The sequence below is a fragment of the Sinocyclocheilus rhinocerous genome, unplaced genomic scaffold (assembly GCF_001515625.1).
Source record: "Sinocyclocheilus rhinocerous isolate Xijiao unplaced genomic scaffold, SAMN03320098_v1.1 scaffold579, whole genome shotgun sequence".
Classification (NCBI taxonomy): Eukaryota; Metazoa; Chordata; class Actinopteri; order Cypriniformes; family Cyprinidae; genus Sinocyclocheilus; species Sinocyclocheilus rhinocerous.
Window position 1 is genome coordinate 1,183,920 of NW_015666542.1, and position 7,165 is coordinate 1,191,084.

Genomic DNA, 7,165 nt, shown 5'->3' on the forward strand with positions numbered 1-7,165 from the left:
TTTGAATGAATTATAGCATGTATTTCAATTAATTATCGATCGATCGTTTGAGAGAGAGAGATGACAGTTGTGTGTACCTGCGTTCTGCGTCTGCGCGTCTCTCTGTACAAACAATTACTTAAAAAACAGCGATTTTACCACCTCGTTGCTGAGGAATATAATGTAGCGATCTAGTATCTAGGCTATTTTATTAATGAAAATCACGGGGAAGCGTTGACAAGTTTGTGTGTGTGTGATCAGCGATCTCTGACCTCTCTCTCTCTCTCTGTGTGTGTGTGTGTGTGCGCGAGTAATGCGTGTTGGTTAATGTGCATCAATTAAAGCAGGGCATTAATATGAAACGGTGATTAAACTGACTTGGAACTACCTGTGCATTAAACGGTTTTAGATTTAAAGCATATCTTGCTGATTTGCATTATAAAAGCAAAATTATGCTTTTAATTTAAGGTCCAATTCTCTCTATTAACTAACTATTAACTACAACTTTTGCCTCAATAAACTCCTAATTACTGCTTATTAATAGTTTGTATGGCAGTTGTTAAGTTTTGGTATTGGGTAGGATTATGGATGTATAATATGGTCATGCAGAATATGTGCTAACAAATACTGAGACGTTTCTCAAAATCCTTTTTGTGTTCTGTCGAAGAAAGGAACTCATACAATTTTGGAACCATGTAAAGTTGAACAAATGATGCCAACTTTCAATTTTTGGTAAACATTATGCTGTAAGTTTTGAGGAAAAATTGGCTACGTAAGACATTTTGCAACACTCTTCGGGCTCAGAGAAGTGTATAAAGTTCATGAAGTGTGAATGACCCATGATCTCTTCTGAATGGAACACAATGTCCAAGTCGCCCCATTTGTGAGGTAAAGGACTAGTGATCCACATGTGGCCAAATCAGGGCCTACGCTAGTAGCAGCCAATCAAAGAGATAAGACAAAACCAATAAGAAAAGCGCTGCCAAAAGGGTCATAACTCTCTCATGCAACACGATATGCGGCATCTGACTGTAAAACTTTTCATTTCCTTCCCCCATTCAGAGTGCTTTGAAGTCAACATTATAAAGCAGTACGGGAAGTGCTGGACTGGAACATTTAAGACGTTTTGATGCCACTACTTCCAATACGGTGCTTTGCGTCTTATGTAATTACGTATTGCAACAATGTCTAAATGGGTCAAATTTACAAAAAAACCATTCAAAGCAATAAAACAGTTTACAAGATATCTAAAACGGTGGCCCTTCCGAAATGTAGTGTTCTACCTTGCTGTATAGTCATCAGCTCATTATTGTTTCAATAGGTTAGCATGTTGCTAAGCTAACAATACAATACTCTTAAGCATAAAAAATACACACAACTAATAGTCCTTTATAATTAGACTGAGCTATTAGCAATATCTGAAGTATATATATTCTCCTTACTTTGTTCGCCATCTTGAATGGATTTTGAGTTTGGCGCAATGCATTCTGGGATTGCCTTCTCTGCTAGGGATACATGTGAGGCTGCCTTTGAATTACTCAAAAGAAGGTATTTTAGTAGACATCATGATTATGCTCCTTATCTTTAGGAATAGCTATCCCTTTTGGAGTGTACTAAAATTGCTGTCTACTTAGGGAGCTCAATAGATTTTGGAACAGAGCCAATGTTTGTCATACACTGAAATGGCTGTTAGGTCCTTCATAAAGGATCAAGGCTCCAATTATACAAGTTGCAACGGATAAATAGGAGACGTGTTTTTACATAATTATTCTGTAATATTTCGTGCCATCTTAATGTTTTAAATTAATGACTGTGTGCATAAGTGGCACAACCCATCGACATAATCCAGAATCTATTCACACTTATACAATCACACTGATACGTCCAGACAGGACAGTGTTGAGATGTGTGTCAGTATTACAAAGAACAAAACCCATGGGCGGTACTAAAGCAGGATCATCTTTATTGGGGATAAATTGTCTGTGTACGCAAAGTCATTCATTCAATAGCCCTCTCACATCTAATATTTATTATTGTCTTGGGAAGCTCTTAACTACTGCATTAGAGTTTTTGCTCTTTTATGTTTTTCAATTACTTACATGCATTACACATTCTTTGTTCAGTTATTAAGTTAATGACTTTACAATAACACAATCATTTCAGTTAGAGATTTCTTTATAAAAGATTATCATATTGCAATCATATTCTATATAAATGTGCTACATACAAACTTTCAAACCAACTGAATCACTTTGAATCGCTTGAATCGTCATTATATAAAAATACAGTACTGCAGAATGCTTTCTTCTTGATGGATTTGTTTCTTACAAACACGCAGCTTTTGGCTTCACACGACATTAAGTCTGGAGTGGATTACTTGTGGATTATTGTGATGTTTTTATCAGTGTTTGGACTCTCATTCTGACGGCACCCATTCACTGCAGAGCATCCGCTGGTGAGCAAGTGACGTAATGCTACATTTCTACAAATCTGATGAAGAAACAAACTCATCTCCATCTGGGATGGCCCGAGGGTGAGAAATTTTCTGCAGATTTTCATTTTTAGTTAACTGTTCCTTTTATCTGGCATTATTAAGGGGAGTTTTAAGATTTTTAATTTTTCAGCACTCTTAACATGGATCATTTACTTATCATTGTTAAATTACTTGAGTGGTTGCATTCATTAATGCAATTTGACAAAATAAATACATTTAGAAAGATTACTTTTTTTCAGGTAACTAGTAAAGAAACACATTACTTTTTAATTTAAAAAAAATACAAATATCCTTTAAGTATTTAATCTCAATTTATTAACCAATGTCTAAAGTAAGAGTGTTGAACTTTCTTCTCTTGCATCCTATTCTTCCACAATCCAGAATGGCAGCACAGCTGAAAGGTTTGTTTGAACTGTGCCCTTTACTCATTTTACTTTTAGTATGAAAGCACTTTTACATTTGCCAAAAATAGAACTTTTTATGTGAAAAACGAACAAGCAAGTCCTGCCCAAATAAGAACAATAATGCAAAAGTAATGTAACACATTGCTTCCTATAAAAGTAAGTAATGCAGTTAGTTACTTTTTAGGGAGTAACGCAATACTGTAATGCCTTACTTTCCATAAAAAGTAAGTAATGCAATTAGTTACATTTTAGGGAATAATACAATATTGTAATGCCTTACTTTCCATAAAAAGTAATTAAGTAATGCAATTAGACACATATTTTTATGAAGTAACACAATATTGTAATGCATTAGTTTTTCTATAAAAAGTAACTAAATAATGCAATTAGTTAAATTTTTAGGGAGTAACGCAATATTGTAATGCATTACTTTAATAAAAGTAACTAAGTAATCCAATTACTTACTCTTTTAGGGAGTAACGCAATATTGTAATGCATTACTTTCATAAAAGTAACTAAGTAATCCAATTACTTGCCTTTTTAGGGAGTAACGCAATATTGTAAAAGTAACTAAGTAATCCAATTACTTACTTTTTCAGGGAGTAACGCAATATTGTAAGTAACTAAGTAATCCAATTACTTGCTTTTTTAGGGAGTAACGCAATATTGTAATGCATTACTTTCATAAAAGTAACTAAGTAATCCAATTACTTACTTTTTTAGGGAGTAACGCAATATTGTAATGCATTACTTTCATAAAAGTAACTAAGTAATCCAATTACTTGCTTTTTTAGGGAGTAACGCAATATTGTAATGCATTACTTTCCATGAAAAGTAAATAAGTAATGCATTTAGTTACTTCTTAGGGAGTAATGCTATATTGTAATGCATTACTTTTAAAAGGAGCTTACCCCAACACTGTTTAAAAACTGTCATTATCTTTGTATTAGATCTTGTGCTGTTACACCTAAATTGTGCTAAATTTGTCCATATAGCTTTACAATTTCAGATTTCTTGCTTTCACTAAATATCTTGGTTGTGATCACACTTTAAAGGAGGTGGTGGTAGCTCAAAGAGCATAAAATAAACTGACTAGACTAGCCTCATTTTGACAAGATCCCTGATCAAAGTCAGCAGTCTACGTGACGCAGCTGATGGTTTTAATTGAGGTCAGATTAAGTACACGCCAGTCTATCTATCCAAGCTGCAGGTGGATGGCTCTAGGTGGCCATTTTGAAGGCAACATGACAAGCTGTCACAGCACAATGGCAGCCGTGTTTCAAGACCACAGTGGACCAGTAAGCCGAGTACTGATATTCAGCACTCTCAGCCATTCCCGCAAGATCAGATATAGCTCCAAAGTAAACTGACGTGAAAACACGAGAATGCTTGTCTCAAGTTCTAAGGAAATAATGGAGCAAAGCGATGGAGGGATGCGTAAACAAACCGGCAGTAAATGGATGTATCCACTAACACTGTGTGGGAATTTCACTGGAAAGAGCTAATAAGCAAGGACATTACAAACAAAGAAAAACAAAGGCCAAGATCTGCTCAGGTTTCAGAGCTCTCACTGGGAATGTTCTTCAGAGAACAGGTGCTCAAAGGAAGCTTTAATCTTCTATCAAACCTTTCCAAATAAACTGTCTGGCTCAATGGGAGCTGTTAAAATAATGTTACAGTGATGTAAGCGATATATTCTGTATGCCAGATCAGCATTCATAATAGGCTCTGAGACATGGGACAAAAAACTTGCCATGCCTACAAATGTCCACTTTGAAATGAATCAGAGATGATCACTTGAATGTTCTTATTACAAATGATTTTCTCCTTATTTTAATCAGAATTATAAAAGTTGCATGTATCAATGACTATAGACGTTTTGTTTTAGCTGAAAACGGGGTTGTGTAAACGCCCCCTTATTTTATTCAAATTTATGATTTCTGTCGCACTTCCAATATTTTATATTAAATATATTATTTATTTATTTTTATGAACTTACAAAGGAACAAAAATGTGTTTGTCACTCAGATGTCAGATGTCTGCCACTGTATATGTTTTTATTTATTTATTTTATTTTCTCAATAATTAACTTTTCTTTTTTTTTTTCTTTTTTTTGGGAAGGTTACATAATTCGGACTTATTAAGTTGTCTGACATCATTAGGTCACATTTCCAGCCACATCAAAGAAAACGAAAAACGATTTTTTTTCTATATACCTTATATATCTTGGCAAGTTTTTAATAGTAATATTTCATGTCAGTAATTCATTTCCTCTTTCATATTTTCATTTTGACATAACACAATCATGTCCTTCTGTGGCACTGCTATCCTAATACCCCAGTTCCTGTGAAATTAGATTTCTTGCCAGATGTGGTTTTATTCGGGTTTATGTTTCAGCGCGTAACTTTTCTATAAGCTCTTATTAAACTAGTGCATGTTTTCAGAATTTACCTGTTCAGCCTAGTCTTAACGGCGTGAAAAACCTAAGGTTTCCAAACGAAAGGTTGGCATGAGCCCAGCTGAACCTCAACAACGTTTGATCATGTTGATTTTTAGGGAGGACCTGCTAATAAAGCATAAAACGTGCTTGTGCAATAATATTGTCATTGTCACTTTCAATTGATGCTTGAATGCTTTATTTCACAGATTTGGTCGTTCTTCTTGTGAGCAGAAAATGCAACTAGTGTGAGAGCTGTGCTGTAACGTTTGTGTTCTGAACAGAAGATCTTTAAAAGAATAGCTCACTCAAAAATGAAATTTTACAGGAAATGTGTTTACCCTCAGGCCATCCGAGATGAGTTTGTTTCTTCATCAGATTTGGAGAAATGTAGCATTGCATTACTTGCTCACCAGTGGATGTGAATGGGTGCCGTCAGAATGAGAGTCCAAACAGCTGATAAAAACAATGATCCACAAGCAATCCACACCACTCCAGTCCATCAGTTAACATCTTGAGAAGACAAAAGCTGTGCATTTGTAAGAAACAAATCAAAATAAAGTTTTTAACTTCAATTCATTGTTCCGGTTAAAATACAAGTCGCTTCCTCCAGTGAAAAAAATCCATCTCCTGTTGTCTTCTCTCATCAAAATCCATCAACATATTCGTTTAGAGCCGTTTTGAACTTATTTCGCTTGTAAACTGTGTTTGATCAGTGCAGATTTCTCTCCTGATTCAGGTGAGACGACTTTTCTCTGGAGAAAGCATTATTATGGATAGAGGACTTGTTTGAAGTAAGTGTATAAATGTCTAATGATGGATTTGTTTCTTACAAACACACAACGTTTGGTTTCACACGATGTTAACTGATGGACTGGAGTGGTGTGGATTACATGTGGATTACTGTGATGTTTTTATCAGCTGTTTGGACTCTCATTCTGACGGCACCCATTCACATCCATTGGTGAGCAAGTGATGTAATCATCAACAGTCAACAGCTTCAACATTCATCAAAATATCTCATTGTGAGTTAAAGAAAATGTTACAGGGTAGGTACAACATGAGGAATGCACTATCCATTGCTTAGCCTCCAAATAGAAAATACACAATTGTGGGACAATATTTTAAACTCATGAATTGTTCCATTTACCAATATTGATATTGCCTTGATGTAAATAGGTCCATAAGAGCAGCCATGTAGACGCATTAATGTCATTGTAATCTTTGAGATTAGACAGGCTTTAATAACCGCATCACTTTCCGATAACACATTAGCAATTGCAATTAAGTTTCTCCTTTCCCACGCAGCTGAGACAGAGCCGACCCATGCAGGCACTCGCTTTGACAAGAAGCAGCCCGTTTAGGAGCGTTAACTCCAGAGAAACTGTGATTATGACGCATATGAAGCTTTGTATCTGTATGTTTTGGTTCTTTATTTGTACGGTGTGAGGTCTTTGAAACCCGCTTTGTCGTCATGCATGTTTGAAGTCCACTTGTTTTAGCGACGACTGAAAATGCCAAGCTCAATTTTTTTCTCTGAATAAAGCAACCTAAAGCATGCGACGACTGAGCAAATAAACACCCTTCTCAGCAAATACAGTGAGATGCAATCGTATGCATTTTTAAAAGTCACGCCAGTGATTGCTACTCTGTGCATTTGATTGGAAAAGCTTCCCTCATTTAGAGAAGACAGATCTATTTAGTGTTTTATTGTGCACAGTAAAAGATTTAGACAGTGAAAGCACAAAGTATTGTGGAAAACACTCTGGAAAAGAAATAGTTTAGCAAAAATGAACATTTGCTGAAAATGTACTCACATTCAGGCCATCCGAGATGTAGACGAGTGTGTTT

The 7,165-nt window shown here is 35.4% G+C and overlaps 1 long non-coding RNA gene across 1 annotated transcript in view; it reads left to right on the forward strand.

Annotated features, from left to right (window-relative positions):
• Nucleotides 1-3,753, forward strand: part of LOC107732669 (uncharacterized) — a 13,676-nt gene extending 9,923 nt beyond the window's left edge. Inside the window, exon 3 of the long non-coding RNA XR_001638894.1 lies at nucleotides 3,733-3,753. This is a non-coding gene — a long non-coding RNA (uncharacterized LOC107732669). The remainder of the gene's footprint in view (nucleotides 1-3,732) is intronic.
• The last annotated feature ends 3,412 nt before the right edge of the window (nucleotides 3,754-7,165 follow it).